The sequence below is a fragment of the Tupaia chinensis genome, unplaced genomic scaffold (genome assembly GCF_000334495.1).
Source record: "Tupaia chinensis unplaced genomic scaffold, TupChi_1.0 Scaffold000332_1, whole genome shotgun sequence".
NCBI classification, from domain to species: domain Eukaryota; kingdom Metazoa; phylum Chordata; class Mammalia; order Scandentia; family Tupaiidae; genus Tupaia; species Tupaia belangeri.
Window position 1 is genome coordinate 1,596,024 of NW_006159826.1, and position 16,318 is coordinate 1,612,341.

Below are 16,318 nucleotides of genomic sequence, written 5' to 3' on the forward strand. Positions count from 1 at the left end.
GGTTGAAATAAGAAACCAATAGAAAAAAACTCAAAAAAAAAAAAAAAAAAAAAAAGAAAAAAGAAGAAAGTACACCTAAATCTATTTTGTCACGCAGTCTCTGACCAAGTGACCCAGACTACAAAGGCTGTTTTTGAAATGTTTTGCATATATTAACCTACATTTAGAAAAGTGCAAAAACTCCTAAGGGATGAGGAACCCGTACTATGACCCAGCCCAGCCTGAAAACCTCTGGGACCCCGACTCCGGCAGGTGCTTGCAGCCAGCAGAGGTGGGACAGGCGAGGCAGGCGGCTCGCCAGGCCCTTCCACAGCAGGAACAAGGCTTTTGCTTCCAAGCTCTGGACTCAGAACTCCCAGCCGGTTTCAGATTCTCAGTCCTGCACCATGTGGACAAACCGGCCTCTCAAGTGGTTTCTCAAGTGCTGAGAAACACCGTGAATCGAGAAATCGGTGCACACACACTGCAGAGATGAGCCCCCGAGCTGGCCTGCTCTCAGGGGCAGAGACCGATGTCGGGGCAGAGCAGGGTGAACAGGTGACCCAGGCGGACCGGCTATTCTGGCAGTTACCAGGGCTCCAGGCCCCCCAGCGTGTGGGTGGCCGCTGCAGTGTGGTTTGGCCGCACACTGCCACACAACCAAATAGAACAGGACGTGACACGCAGGGTTAGCAGCGAACAAGGGCCAAAGAGTGGGCGGCGGTGAGCGCTCGCGAGCCGGGCTGCGCTCTGCAGGGGAAGCACGCCACCTTTCCAAGGAGAGGGGGGGAGCGGGAACACACACGAGCCCCCGCCCGGCTCCAGCTCTCCAACTGAGGGTGCTGTCGGCCGCCGAGGAAGACCCCTGACCCAGCACCTCCACGTGCCTTTCATGACCTCGTGGGGTGTGGCTGCCCCTTGCCCGCAGGCCGTAGATCTGCCAGGGAGGGACTTTGATAGACTGTTCCGCCCCACCCCCACCCCCGACTCACCCACAGCTGAACTCAGCCACCTGGGAACCTGGGAGCCCACTGACCTCAGGGACGCTCAGACAGGAGCAGTCAAGGCGGGACGCCCCTGGCCTGGGGAGAGCTGCGGCCGTGGGTTCAGCCTAGCCCTGCGTCAAGTCTGAGAAGATGCATGGGTGGCCCAGTGAGCTGTCCCAGGCCTGGCGATGTCCCCGCAGGAGCTGGGCCTGCAGTGGGTGTCGCAGAGAAGCCCTGTTTGCTGGGGAAGGTTGACCCAGAGTGCGAGTCCCTGGTCAAGGTCAGGGTTACCCAGCTGATCTTAAAAGCCCCAGAGCTGGGGTGTCCTCTGTCCCTCCAAGGAGGGGTGGCGGGCAGCCCCACGGAGCACTCCCCTGCCCCTGTGTCGTTCTGAGCTCCAGGCGGCATGGTCACGTCAGCGAGACTAAGGGTCCTGCCTGTCTGAAGGCAGTGGGCTGCAGGGCGGGGCACTCATGGCAGCTCTGTCTAGAAAGAGCCCTCCTTTTTTCTTAAGTTTCTGTCTTTCTTCCTTGAGAGGGAGAGAGGACAGAGAGAGTGACAGGGACAGAGAGAGCAGCAGTCAGCCCACATGCCCCAGGCCTCAGCCAGCCCAGCGCTCATGTACGTGCACCCAAAGGGCTCAGAGAGGTCCCGGGAAGTGAACCCAGGGCCTTTTCCATGTGGACGCAGCTGCGTCTCCACCATGCCACGCCTGGCTTCTACAGGGACCTTCGAGCGCGAGAGGAAGTCCGCAGACTCTCATCAGCCGTGGGGACCAGCAGCGGCCCCCTCTGGACAGGCGGGGACATGTGAGGGTGTGTGAGAGCCCCAGGACTACGTCTTGGTACTGCCTGCCCCGTGGTGCTGGGCAGTTCCCACCAGGGAGGGCAGCTCCTGAGAGGACGGGCCCCTCCGGAGCCTTCTCACGCTGTCCCTGACGCGGGGCTAGAGTGCTGTCCCCTCCCTTGGGTAACTGCACACCTCAGGCTGCATAGAGACGCAGGAACGTGTGCATTCTTGTTCACTTTCTTAAGATGTAATATTCCTGGACTGAAACCTCACATTTATAATCTGGTGTATACTCAAGTCTTAAGGCGAGTGCCTAGTTTTACTTTCTAAGTGTTTTCGAACAGGGAGAACAATTTCCTTTGTATTTTTCTGAACAGTGGACTTCCCCAGAACTAGAAAATGACAGGAATGAGAAATGACTGCACACACATATTTCTGGTCATGGGGAGGGGGGCGCGGGGACAGCCCGAAGCAGGGAGCTGTTCCTGGCTGGTGTGGTGTGCAGACTGTCTCTCTCTCAGCTCTGGGGACTCACTGGCCCTTAGGGACCACCTCCTGGGCTGGGAGCGCTGGAGCAAAGCGTTGGAGACACGGAGACGCTCCTTCCGGTCCTGACGGGGAAGCCGCTCTGGCCCTGCCAGGGGCGAGCTCTCGCTGCGACCCTGCGGACAGCTGTGGTCGGCATCTGCAGGGATGGCTGTGGGAGGCTGAGCTGGCTGGTGGCCTGACTCACCTCAGTGCAGTGGGCTGCATGATGCCTGCGACGGTCCCGTCTCCCTGGCCAGGTGGCCCTCTGCTCCAGGCGGTCCCTAGGCATGCGGCCCGTGGGAGCTCTTGTGTGCCAGCCTCAGGAGCAGGCTCCCCCGGCCGTCCCCACTCCCGGACCTCTGTGAGGGCACGGCTGGGCCAGCACCTGGAGGGCAGGCTGGCTCCCTCGGTGGCCCTTTTCTCATCGGTAAGATGGGCCGGTGTCACCTGCCCTGTAGGTGGCAGGGCACCTGGCACGTGCTCATTTCGTGCTCGTCCACAGTGGTGATGCAGCTGGGCCTGCACGGGAAAGGACCTGAGTTCAAGCCCCAGCACTTTCCCACGCGTGCCGGGCGTGCACGGGTGGCCCCACTGGGACCGGCTGACGGTTCATGGCATATAACTGAGGTAGCCATGGAGGCCTGGACAGCGTCTTCTCTGTAACGCGCCGCTCCACTGTGCCTGCTGTGCAGAGGGGACAGGCTCTGTTCCAGAAACATGGCTGGGCAGGGGCCTGAGCTCTCACAGCGCGGCCGGCATGGCTCGGGCCCTGGCACTCACACGTACTCGTATCTGCATCCTGTTGTGCCACAGAGCGACGCGGTCAGTGACAGGCCACATGTGCAGTGGGTCCTGGGGGCTACAGGAGCCACACTGTCCGGCCGGGCGTGAGGAGCTGGGTCACCTGGTCAGTGACAGCGTGCCCTGTGATGGTCTCACAGAGACGAAATCGCCTGGTGATGAGCTATCAGGACATGGCTTGTCGTTACTGACACATGACCGTGTTTCATGTGTGCACGCACACCACGTACCTACCACATACATGTGTATATACATGCGCCTGCCATGTAAATCCACGTGTGCACCACAAATGCACACACCATGTAGAAATACATACGCACACACTCACTCTCCTCGGAAGGGTCGCCCCGTCCCAAGTTTGCTCACGTCCCTCCTGGCTGGATTCGTACACTCTCGTCACTCCGCGTCAGTGACTCAGGCTGAGTGACGGGGTCAGAATCAGCTGCTCTTCTCGGCTGCCACCCAGGGAGTGCCTGCGAGACTCCCACCAGGCCCAGGGTGGCTCGGTGAAAGGCAGCGGCAGAAGGAGCCTTTTGCACCCTAGAGCCTGCTGCGACGCGGGTGAGTAGACCGTGCCTAGGAGAGCCTGGCAATGTTTTTTAATCTTTTTTCTTTTCTTTTTTTTTTTTAATTTGCCAGAAGGTGCATGGGCACACAGAGAGACAGAGACAGAGGGAGACACACTCCCGTGGGGCATGGGTGCACCAGAACCCCTCCCTCCCTTCAGGACCTTGGGCGTGCATGCACATGTGCCCGCTGTGATTGTCAAGCCTCCAGGGCTGGGACGTGAACTGTGTGGTTGACCATGTGGAATCTGGCTCCCTTGAACAACAGGCCACCGGGCCAGCCCAGAACGATTTTGAAAATACACTCAAGACTGTTTGCACATCTAAAAGCACTTCCAGTTTCTTCCTCTCTGGCAGACCTGGCCTCGGCATCCCTCAGCGAAGTCACGTGTGCATGTGCGTCTGGCAGAGCGGGCGTGTCTCCAGGTCCTCCCCGCAGCTTTTCACTGGCTGCGACAATACCCTTGAGTTCGGAAGCCAGAAATAACTAGTTGTATTTGAAAGACAGCTGAGCTGTGAAGATCCTGCAGAGACCCTGGGCTCTGAGTGAAGCTGCGTGGCTGTCTGCAGCATCTGCCTTCCTGGGGTGCCGCTCCTGCGGTGGGAGCCAGCCTTCTGTTCACCGCGGGCTTTGGGGCACTGGGTTCCGCAAGAGCCTGTTGTGGCGGCCTGCAGCTCTCGCTAAGGCAGCGCGGCTGTGCGAGACCACAGTCCATGGTGATGTCTGTACGGTTCGGCCATGGGCTCCTTCGCCCGAAACCCACCTGACCTTCTAGGTTCTCTGTAACCAAGATCTGCCAATAAATAGATGTGATGCAGGTTCTGTGCAGCTTTAAAGAATTCGGGTTGAATCCACTTTAAAGCAAAACATTACCCTACAATCAAATAAAAAAAGATAAAATTAAGTAGAAAGAAGAAAACTTCAAGTAAAGCTGAGCAGGGCGGGGGCTCGGCAGTGGCGCGGAGAAAACACGGCACTGCATGGCCAACCCACGTGGGAAAGTTCCGGGTCTGTATCTGGAGACCTCCTGAGTACACCCTGCAGAGGCGGGCCCATGCCCCAGGGCTGGCTGAGACAGGGCGGAGTGCAGCTCCAAGACCCTGTCAGGAGCTCTCTCTCTCCCCATTGTTCATAGAAGAAATAAGTAAACTTTAAAAAATGGAAGCAGGACTCTAAAAGTAAGCTAATAGCCCTTGAACCAAAGATAAGAACTCAACATGATGCTTAGGGAAAGTGCAAAACAATGAAAACTTTCAGCATTCTGATATGAGCTACTTCAAGGACATCTGGTCTACATTTAGTCAACACAAATGTGGTCCCGGTAACACCTTGGAAGTCTTATAATTTGCAAAAAAAAAAAAAAAAGAAAGAAAGAAAACATTGCAAAGTGCTGTTAGAAACAGGTCCCCTGACGTGGGCGAAATGGCCAGGCCTCCGGCTGTCTCGACACCACACAGCCCCCTTCTCTTTGCCTTCTCTTGGCGCTCTCAGTGGCGATGTGAACCGTCAGTCTATACCATCGTCCCACAGGAACCCAGCCTGTTTGCCACAGCAGAGCTGCAGAGGAGACCCCTCGCGGGCTTTCAGGACAACAGGACAGATGGTGGTGACGAGGAGCCCACCTCCCACCTACCCCATGCTGCTCTGTCAGAACGAGCCAGGCTTGGGTGCAAAAACAAGAAGCCCCGAATCTCAGTGGTTTAACCCGCAGTTGTTCACTCCTTGGGCGTTCAGGACAGAGGGGCTGCATGCCAGCCCTCATGAGGGACTCGGGCTGGCAGAGGTAACAAGCCACACCTGGACCCCAGGGCCCTTCCAGGCACCTTGGCAGCAGAAGCTAGAATGGTGCACACTGGGTGTTCCAGGCCTTCACCCAGAAGTGCTGGTATGGCGTCCTCCCGGCCACCACTGGCCAGAATAGTCACATGGCCTGCCTGACCACGGGGGTTCCACGGCACGTGGAGAAGAGAGCCACCTTCCGGTGACCACTGTCCGCTCACATGCAGAAGTAAGGGCTTTAAACAAAGGGTTGTCGAGACAGAAGGAGTAGTTTGATGGCAGCTGAGAAACTGGTAACTACATCCCACTAATCTCTGCTCAACGTCAGGGCTGGATTTCTGAAAATTCGGTGCAGCAGCTCACGGCTGGAAGAGCTCAGGTATTCCAGGAAAGGGGTACAGAGAACCTCGGAAAGGACTTTAACCGTTCAGTGAAATCAGTAATAAAGGGGCAAAAGACTGAGAGGTGCGAAGGCGGTTTGAGCACCTTAAGCGGTAACTGGGAGCTCACTCCTTCCGTTGCAACCGTGCTTTATGGAGACCGTCGGGGGACAGGATGCCAGGAAGGGGATTCAGACTAGGCTGGGAGGTGGCCCTCTGTGTGCTCTCCCCACAAGGGATGGAAAGTATCGATAAGGTCGTCTGTGTAAAGACCCCACTGGCCTTGGGCGGCTCTTCGGGGTAGAGCAGGCCTTGGCGTCACTGCCAGATGGCGCCTGGCTTTGGAGAAGATGCCTCTCGGCACTCATGAGGGACTCCAAGCCGCACCCGCAGGCTTGCTTTCGCGGAAGCCCCTGGTGTCTGCACTCCAATGACTTGAACACCTTCTTTGCTGCTGCTAATGTGCAGACTCCGGGCCAGGCCTCCGGGCTGCCTTGACAGAACGCAGCCCCCTTCTCTTCGCCTTCTCTTGGCGCTCTCAATGGCGATGTGAATCGTCACTCTCAATGTCATCGACGGAACTGCACCTGCTCTGCTAAAGACACCACACCCACTAGGCACCGGCATGGCCCAGTGGGCAGGTGCGCCAGGTAGTCGGCGAGTCATCAGAGCACCAATAGCAAGACGCGGAAGGGCCATCGCCGCAGACGCCCGGCTGTCTCCCCGTGGTCAAGGGTATGAGGCAGCCATGGAAGGCCAGCTTTCCCTTTGCCACCTCTTGACCTGGCTGAAACAGAACAGGCTGAAGTGGGAAGCACTTAGTAGGGCTGTGGCAACCCAGGAGACAGAGGGAGCAGGGCCAGGGTGTGAGCAGGGACCCGGGAGACAGAGGGAGCAGGGTTTGGTGTGAGCAGGGACCTGGGAGACAGAGGGAGCAGGGCCAGGGTGTGAGCAGGGACCCGGGAGACAGAGGGAGCAGGGTTCAGTGTGAGCAGGGACCCGGGATTCAGAGGCGCCAGGGTTCAGGGTGTGAGCAGGGACCCGGGAGACAGAGGGAGCAGGGTTCAGTGTGAGCAGGGACCCGGGATTCAGAGGCGCCAGGGTTCAGGGTGTGAGCAGGGACCCGGGAGACAGAGGGAGCAGGGCTCGGTGTGAGCAGGGACCCGGGATTCAGAGGGGCCAGGGTTCAGGGTGTGAACCCAGGAAGGGTAACAGGGCAGAGACAGGAGGATTATCTTAGGGACCCGGAGCAAGAAGAAGCAGGGTTCAGTATGTGGACACTGACCCATGTGCCAGAGAAATAAGAGAGATGGAGAAACAGAGAGAGAGAGAGAGATCGCTAGAAGACCGAGAGACGGGAAATTGGCAGCATCGCGGTGAGGCCGACTGCTCACAGCCGGAAACCCAAGCACACAGCAGGGCACCTTCGTGAGGCAGCTCCTCCGGGAGTGCTCCTTCCCGAGGTCCTCACGGGCACGAACCCCTCTGGGGCTCACGGCACTGGGGGAGACGACTCCTGCATGTGGTGACCGAGTTAATGGAGCAGAGAAGGGGACAGAGCGCACTCCCGGCTGGAAGAGCGAGCCCGGCCACGCAGGGCAGAGACCCCACGCCTGCTGAGCCTTGTGCCCTCCTCGGTAGGTGGGCCACGTCCTCTGCAGCAGCTCTGGGGTCCTTCTCCCTGCTAGGGCCCCCTGCCCACACCCCGGCAGGCTGAGGAGTGGGGGGACAGCAGTGAGGACCGTCAAGGCGAGGGGGATCCATGGTGCTGTCCACCACGGCCTGGAGCTTCGGTGTGGCCAGGGCCCGTGGCTCCTGACAGTGATGCCAAAAGAACAGTGACTGCGAGGTCGTGGCCCAGAACCCTCCGCAGCCCCCTCTCTGCCTGCACACACTCTCCACAGGGAACAAGGCCCTCCAGGCCCCAGTGGGAGCCAGCGACCCCCTTCCCGTGCCTGTCCGCGGCCGTCAGCAGGACCTCTCAGTGCTTGCCTAGCACTGCCTCCTCTAGGAAGCCCTTCCTGACTGCCACCGTGCCACGACAAGCCGCCCACCTCTTCCACATGTCCAGGGGTGTCCTGCCTGGCCAGGGCAGGGTCCTGCATGGCTGCCCATGTCCACAGCCAGTGCTAGACCCCATTCTGACTGAATGCCAGGTCCCCGCTTTCTGGGGGCCGATTTCCAGCACCTGCCCTCGCGGCTGGCCGGGTGGGTGGGGCAGGCAGCAGGGCAGAGTGTGCAGCTACTTCGGAAACTCACGAGCAGCTCCGAGGCACGGCTCTCCGACACGGTGCAGCAGAGCCGCCTGGGAGTCCCGGTGGCCAGGTGTCTGCTGGGCAGGATGGCCACGTGATCCATGGACATGAGGCCTCACCTTTAGAGAACAGAGGAAAACGGACGGCCCTGGGCAAACGGGCAGGGCAGTCACCTCACCACTGGGTCCACCATTCTGCCACTTTATACCCTCCCAGCCCGGCTGTGCTGCTCACTGAGTTCATCCCAGGGGACAAAGCCCCTCCAAGATTTATGGGGCAGGGCAGGGCAAGGCTAGACTCCCGCCCAGGCCCAGCGGGAGCGAACTGGACGACCTCGTGTCCACCACGGAGGTCAGGACAACTTCCTCTTGCATTTTACACTGCTGGGCCCTTTGTAGAAAGCACATGTGGGATTTGATATTATACAGTCTGAATTGTAAATTACAGCCTCGCTTTCATGATGGGCTGTTTCGGCCCCACCGCACGATCATATGCCCTCGCTTGGTAGGTTCGCCACCCACAGCCGCCAGCATTAGCTTTCAACAACGTTAAACAGGAAAGTTGGCCCCGAAGGTGCAGGTTATGCAGAGAAGCACCAGGTTTCCAGCCGAAGCGTGGCCCCAAGTCCTTCCAGCACAGCCTGCTCCCACGGCCACAGACGGCCACCGGACCGTGCTGCAGACCTCAGTCTCGGAGCAACGTTGTTATTCGGCACCATCTCCTGAAGGAACAGATTCCAAATTAAACTGGGACGGCAACTCCACCTGGAAAAAAGATCAAGCCTGCTCTGCTACCTGCACTGTGTCAGAGCCCGACAGGCAGCAGAAGTGACCCACGTCCCTGCAGGCTGGTCTCTGACAATCAGCAGGACCTGAGCACAGGGCTGTCTGCAGACTCCCACAGCCTGAAGCAGCTCGGAGGCCTCCGGGGCGGAGGTGAGCAGCTGCCCACTTGTTTTTTCATGATGCTCTGGGTTCATACTCTGGCTGCATCGAGGTCTAGGTTACAGAATTACAGGAAGTCACAGAGTCTGAGGGCACTCACAAAGGCATGCGTAGCAGGCAAGACAGAGTCCGACAGACAGACAGCGGGGGCGAGCCCCGTCCGTGGCCGAGAGCAGGCACCCCTGACGAAGCCCTGGGGAATGGCCAGGGAGGGGTACGACTGGCCGGGCACTGGGGCTCAGCAGGCTGCTCTCACGCAGACCTGCTGGACGCCAGGATCTCGGAATTCTCCTTTGATTATGCACCCTCTCCCCACTCATGAGCACTGTTCCTTTCACCTTGGGCCCAGGTGTGACAACGCTCTCTGCCTCCACCGCACCCCGTTTTCCTGGTCCCCAACATGCACCTCAGAGTTTCAGTGCTGATGCTCTGGAAGGCAGTACAAGACTTTCTGCCTCCCACTTCTTTTTCATAAATTTCTTGCATATGTCTGCTGTCTTCATCTTCCATATGCACCTGAGAATAATTGTGCTGAATTAAAATTTTATTAAGTATACGAGTAAGTATGAGAAAGAAACGACACGTTCACAATGATGTGTTTTCAAACAGGGTCATAAAAGTAGAGCTCCTTATTCAAAACATACTCCGTTGCATTTCCCAGCGAAGAGGCCTGTCTTCATAAAAGTCTCCCGCATTTCTCATTACGCCTATGGAAGGTAGTGTGGAAGTTCTGCTTTTGTGAATGACATCTTTTTGTTTCATCACATGACTAGATGGGTTATTGCTAGTGTGTGAGGATGGTTTTTAAATGACCGTCAGTTAATAACTGGCCTCCATTCTACCGTTTCACTTGTCCTGACCATTTGGAAACTATTTTTTTGGAGGGATGAGGTGGGGAGCATGTTCCTAATAGAAAACGGTACCATCTGTATATAGTATTTGTCTCATGCTTTCCAATAACCCTCTCTATTTCTTTTCTTGTTTTATAGAATAGTTTTTAAAATTCAAAACATTATTATGAAACAATGTTACAAAACAGTGCTTACGAGAACCTTACTGCCTGTTATGCAAATGATGGCTTATTTCTGCTTTCAAAATACTCTGTGAAGCTAAACAAGATTTTTATCATAGGAGATAGAGACTTTAAGTATTAGAAAAAGATTTTATTTTTTAAAATTTTATTTATTTATTTATTTTTTGGAGAGGTTTTTTTGCTATAGGGCGCGTGCACTCGCCAGACAGACAGAGAGAGACAGAGAGACAGAAAGTGAGGAATCACCCCCCAGGGGGGATGGCCATGCCTCAATCCCTTCTCCTCCATTCTCCTCTCGGGATCTTGGGCACGCACGCACATGCGTCCGGCATGAGTTTAAGCCACCGGGTCCAGGACACGAACCGCGGTCTACGTGGGAGTCCAGGACATAGCCATTATGCTAACTGCTGGTCCCATTAGAAAAAGATTTTAATATCAGATATGTGTTAATTTTTTCTCAAATGGCACCCACTCCGATTATTCTGTTCCTTCTCTGACTCCACGCGTGCTGGACTGCATAGCGAGTCGAAGAGTACGAGCAGTGTGAATGCTTCTGACAGGCGCTGCCGAAGCATGTAGAAAGCGTGGCCGAGGCATCCGAATGTCAGAGAACCCCTTTGTTCCATAAATAGGCCATCTTTGGTCATAGTGCCTTATTCTTTTGAAACCTTGCTTAATTTATTTTTCTTATAATTTAACTAGAATTTAATTTAAGCTCTTCATGAGATAAACAGAATTTTAAAAAGCCCTCAGCAGGCTTTAGTAACGCCCGTGACGCATGTTCCTTGAGGTGTTCACATTTTTCTTTGGTCATTGCTGTGTCGGGAGGTCCCTAAAGGCGAGGACTTGTCCCTGTCATCACTGCACCCTGGCCTGACACCGCAGTGGTATTCAGTCCCTGAGTGAAGAGTTCCCGCAGCAGGAAGGAATCGCCCAAAGAGGAAGCTCCTTCTTGGCCTCTCTCGTGAGGCAGATGGTAAAGCATTCACACTCCTGTGTCCTGGCTTTGCTTTTCCTAACTGTGAAATTCCCAGGAGTCAGGGAAGTTATCACCACAGGGAGCACCCTGCACCCACTGTGGACCCAGCTGGTGCCCGCCTGGGTCTCAGAGTGGCCACCTGGCCATCCTCAAATACCCACCCCAGGAGGCGGGGGCCAGGGGGCTGGGGGGCTTTTATGCACAGTTTTCCATGGCAGAGATTGCTTTCTTGCCAGGGTCCCCCATGTCCACAACCAGTAAGTGGCAGGAGCTGGACCCCAGCTTGCAGGCCCCAGGCCCAGCCCCACATGCTCCTCTTGGGTCCTGCCAGATAGCGGAGCCTGCTGGCAACTCCCTGGTTTTTCGTTTATTTGTTTCTCCATTGCATCAGAATCTTCTGCAGCAAGCCTTCACTCAGGACAGAGCTGTGCTATTTCAGGGCTTTGCCAAGGAGCCGTGAGGTAACCTTTCCATCCATTTATTTCTCGGTGCTTAGGGACAGGGAGAGAAGTGCAGAGCCCGTGACCTCCAGAAATTCGGCAGAGTGATGGTCACCACGGGGAGTCGTCTGGCCTGACGCCTGGGCCGGGCATCCCGGGGCCCCGCTCCGGGAGTGAAGTCCAGGGCCTTTTCTTGGCTCCCCTCTGTGAGCTGACAGTGCCTGGAAGCCAACGTCGGGTATAAGGTGACCTGCGGCCCCGCCTTCCCCACAGGCGGAACCGCTCCATGGAAAACAGCAGAGGGCACACCCCTCATGGGGGTGCTGGGCTGGCGTCCAAGGGCACGCCCCTCATGGGGGTCCTGGGCTGGCATCAGAGGGCACGCCCCCCATCGGGGTCCTGGGCTGGTGTCAGAGGGCACGCCCCTCATCGGGGTGCTGGGCTGGCCTCTTTGCTCTCTTGGCTGGATCCTTTCCCCCAGCAGGGAAGCCGCTGGAGGCCCAGTAGCGGGGCTATCCCAGGGGACAGTGGCTGTGACAGATGGGTATCTGGGTGGCCCTGGCATCTGGTCGAGGGCAGGCTCCTCAGAGGAGTGTCCGAAGGGCCTCTGGTCCTCGGGTGAGACCCACAGCTGCACCTCCTTTCTCATCTGTGGTCAGCGCTCCTTAAAGGGCCAAGCATCCAGCAGGGAGAGAGACAGAGCTCAGTCCACGGTGGCCTGTGAGGGTGACAGCCCATAGATGTCCCTTCTTCCCAGCAGGGTTGGCCCAGTTGGACTGAACCATGTAAGAGATGTGAAAGCTAGGCCAGCCCTGAGTCCTGGTGGTTAAGGGGCTGGATCCCACATGGCCAATCGTGCAGACTGAACCCCAGGTTGGAGCTGAAAACCCAGCAGGTATGTGTGTGTGTCCCGAATCCCAACAGGGTGGAGAAATGGAGAAGAGGGGTTACAGCGTGCCCACACCCATTGGGGTGTTTTCTCACTTTCCCTCTCCCTCTCTCTGTCTCTTTCTGGTGAGTGAACATGCTCTCTGGAAACTGAAGAGAGAGACAGAGAGAGAGAAGCCAGCAAATGTACCCGTGTTCTCCACAGTGCTTCCTGGTCTTCCAGTAGCAAGGGACAGCCAAGTGCATCCAGCCTTTCAGCTAGCTTCTCCCGATGGGCTTCACTTCTGTCCCATTACGCACTTTATAGAAAGTCAAGACAGGGCCGAGAAGAGGTCGTGCAATCCACAGGAGCCCAGCATGGCAGGGAGAGAGCCGTGAGACAGAGCCCCATCCACGAGGGCCGTGCAGACCTGGAGGGCACATCAGTGGCTCAGGGGCCCAGGGCAGGCGCCTCTCCTACCTGAATCGCAGTCGGGCACCCAGGGGTGCTCACCTTGACCTTGTTAGGAAGCGAGCCTCTGTAGCATCCCAAGAAATGAGCAAAACACCAAGATCTGTGTTTCCAGAAAAACACCTGCTGGCAATGGGAACGGGCTTCGCAGGGCAAGGGCAGACTGGCACCTGGCAGGAAGTCACTGGCGTGGCCACATCACTCAACAGTTCAGCCTTTCCCCAGAGGTGCACAGGGACAATGCGACGTCTCTGGCCTGCCTCCTTACCATCTTCCTACTTGTTTGCAAAAGAAGAACATTAAATAACTAAATTAGACTTATTTTCCCCATACAGTGAGGAGAGAGACAGAAAGAGACAGAGAGAGGGAAAGTGAGAAGTCACCCACCAGGAGGTCTGGACATCCACAATCCATTCTTCTCGCCAGACTTTGGGCATACACGTACATACACCTGGTGTGATTTTCAAGTCACCGGATCCAGGACTCGAACCACTGACTCATTTGGGAATCCAACATCTTAACCATCATGCCACTTGCTGGCCCAGCAACTGCATTGGATATTTTAAGGCCCAGTAATATGAAACTATGAAAAGAATTCTGCATGTGAAATGAGATATCCGCAGCAGAAAATTCATGTTTTTAAGGAAAAGAGGCTTTCTAATTCTGGGCTCCGTAACACATGGGGCAGGGAGAGGTGTCTGGGCAAGTGTGTCCCCTCGAACATGGCGGCCCCACCCTCCCTAAGTGAGCAGGCCCATCTGGGCTTCTCGGGGCAGAAGAGTAAGGTCTTCATGAACATGGAGCCGGGGCTCTCGCCACATAGACGTCAACCCCAGCAGCGGCCCGCATCCCTGCCCTGCCTCAGTGACGCTCGGTGGGGCTCTGCTGGCCTCCGGGCCCGGGCCTTCCCTGCAGGTTACCAGGTCCTCTGAGAAGCCGCCACGTCTCGGAGCTGCTGACCTCAAAGACGTGATTTTCCATCTGAAATAAGGGCCAGCAAGTCTAGACCAAGTGACCAACACGGTTTTGAGCTGGGCGCAATCGCATCCCCTCTCCCAGGCAGGGTATGGGGACAGCGACTTGAGACAAGAAGCACGGGCTTGCAGCCCCTCCCTCACTTTCGGTCTCTCTGGTGAGCGCACAGGCCCCCGCACCGTGACCTTCCCCCAGCCTCACAGCCAGCAGAGGTCACGGCAAGGGCGAGGGTCCACCTGGGACCCACCCTGGGACCCTCCTGAGTGAGACCTGTACAAACCCCTCTGACGGTTTTGCTTCTGGTGTGAAGACGTCCTGGGTCACGCCTCACAGACCGTCCAACCTGGTCTCTCAGAGACGAGCATGGCTTTGCCTCTGTCCCCAGCGCGGTGCCGTCAGGTGCAGGGCCCGGCCATTTTGCCTTCTCTTCGCACTCCTGCATGGCATGTACCTTCCCAGAGATGCTTACAGGGCAGGACACCGTGCTATGTCCCTGACGTGCACCTGTGGGTGCTGCTGTCCCCCACTCACCCCAACTCCCAAGGTGCCCCAGTGCCCCACACTCGCGATGTCCCCAAGATGCTCCTCTCCTGGGCACGGCGCTAACTCTCCACCTGAGAACTTGCCCCACTTAGTACTCAGCTTAAGTGTCACCTCTTCAGAGGAGCCTCAGTGGCCACAACAATGCTGCCGGCCTCCTGCTCGCCATCCACCTCCCTGCTCTGTTTTCCTGCACGGCAGCCCCCATCCGACCCAGTGAGGGCTCCCGCGTGTATCCGTGTCTGTTCTCCCCTCTCCACCCATGGCAGGCTCCATGGCAGCAGGAGCTGGCTTGCCTTCTCCCTCCATTTCCCAGCCCTGGATGTGGACCAGGACGTGGGGCGCTCACGAGTACTTGCTGAATGTACGACCGCCCGGAGCCTCGCTCACCGGCTGTCTCCCTGGCTGGAGGCCATACCCCCCAATGACACCAAATCACAGTCACTCTTGTATCTCCAGCACCGTGCACAGGACACGTGTGCTCACTCTGAAGGAAAGGTTCCGAATCCACAGCTTGCTCCCGGTAAACCCACCATTCCACGCTACCCCAGAGTGTGTCCTTCTGGACTGTGTCCGTGACCTCAGCTTTCTATCTGGGAACAGCACTGGTCACCTGTCCAGGAAAATGTCCACATGCCAGAAATTTGGTGGCCTCTGTGGGCCCCTGGGGTCTGTGGCCTCGGTGGCCCCCGTGGGTCTGCTACCTGGTGTGCCTGTCCTCCAGCCCATGGGCAGGTGCTATTTACTCATTCAGTTCCCAAAACATCTAAGATCTTTCATCTGAATGACCTTGAACAGTCATTTCTGTATCAAATTAATAGACATTTGACTCGATTCTTGTTTTTTTTTTTTTTGGAGAGGTTTTTGCTATAGGGCGCGTGTGCTCGCCAAGAAGACTGAGAGACAGAAAGCGATAAATCATCCCCCGGGGGGATGGCCATGCTGTAGTCCCTTCTCCTCCATTCTCCTCTCAGGATCTTGGGCATGAACGCACACGCACCCAGTGTGAACTTAAGCCACCAGGTCCGGGACTTGAACCGTGGTCGACTACACGGGAGTTCAGTGACATAGCCATTATGCTAACTGCTGGTCCCATGACCCAATTCTTAGAAAAGAAAGAGCATAGCCTTCCCTCCACAGGGCTGGCCAAAAAGTTACTAGATGGAAATGCAGACAAACAGAATGATACTCACAGGCTCCAGTTTTTACAAGGGCCTGGACTCGATCTCTTAGAAATCTGGGAGTATTACTCTCAATTAGAATGTGCTGGAAGTTCTTACACAGGGTGGTGCACCTGAGGCCACTCCTCTGACTCATCGAGGCCTGAAGCTGGCCCGGTCCTTACCCTGGCCCACAGCCCAGGCCACTGTCCAGCCCGGACCTCATCTCAGTGTCTAGAACACTCACCCCCTGGGTTAAGAGTCAAGTGAGCAAACTAAATGGCCCTCGTCCAGACAGGCTCCAAGTCAGGGTGCAAAAGTCAGCCCTGGACAACGAACTGGCCCAGGACCCAGTCAGCGAGCCGTGGGGGGACGTGAGCCCGCCGGCACACGGAGGGAGGGGGGGCCTTCCAGCTAATGCCCTCTGACGGTTTTGCTTCTGGTGTGAAGACGTCCTGGGTCACGCCTCACAGACCGTCCAACCTGGTCTCTCAGAGACGAGCATGGCTTTGCCTCTGTCCCCAGCGCGGTGCCGTCAGGTGCAGGGCCCGGCCATTTTGCCTTCTCTTCGCACTCCTGCATGGCATGTACCTTCCCAGAGATGCTTACAGGGCAGGACACCGTGCTATGTCCCTGACGTGCACCTGTGGGTGCTGCTGTCCCCCACTCACCCCAACTCCCAAGGTGCCCCAGTGCCCCACACTCGCGATGTCCCCAAGATGCTCCTCTCCTGGGACCGGCGCTAACTCTCCACCTGAGAACTTGCCCCACTTAGTACTCAGCTTAAGTGTCACCTCTTCAGAGGAGCCTCAGTGGCCACAACAATGCTGCCGGCCTCCTGCCC

General features: G+C 56.8%; 1 protein-coding gene across 2 annotated transcripts in view; it reads right to left on the reverse strand.

The window, feature by feature from the left end:
• TWIST2 (twist family bHLH transcription factor 2) overlaps positions 1-16,318 on the reverse strand; it is a 55,154-nt gene that overhangs the window by 10,465 nt on the left and 28,371 nt on the right. The window contains exon 2 of one of the 2 annotated variants that reach the window (XM_006151935.3): positions 3,436-4,524. The exons of the other annotated variant lie outside the window; for it this stretch is intronic. The gene's annotated coding sequence lies outside the window, so the exon portion shown is untranslated. Of the gene's footprint in view, positions 1-3,435; positions 4,525-16,318 lie in introns of those variants that run through there. 2 annotated transcript variants of the gene reach the window in all.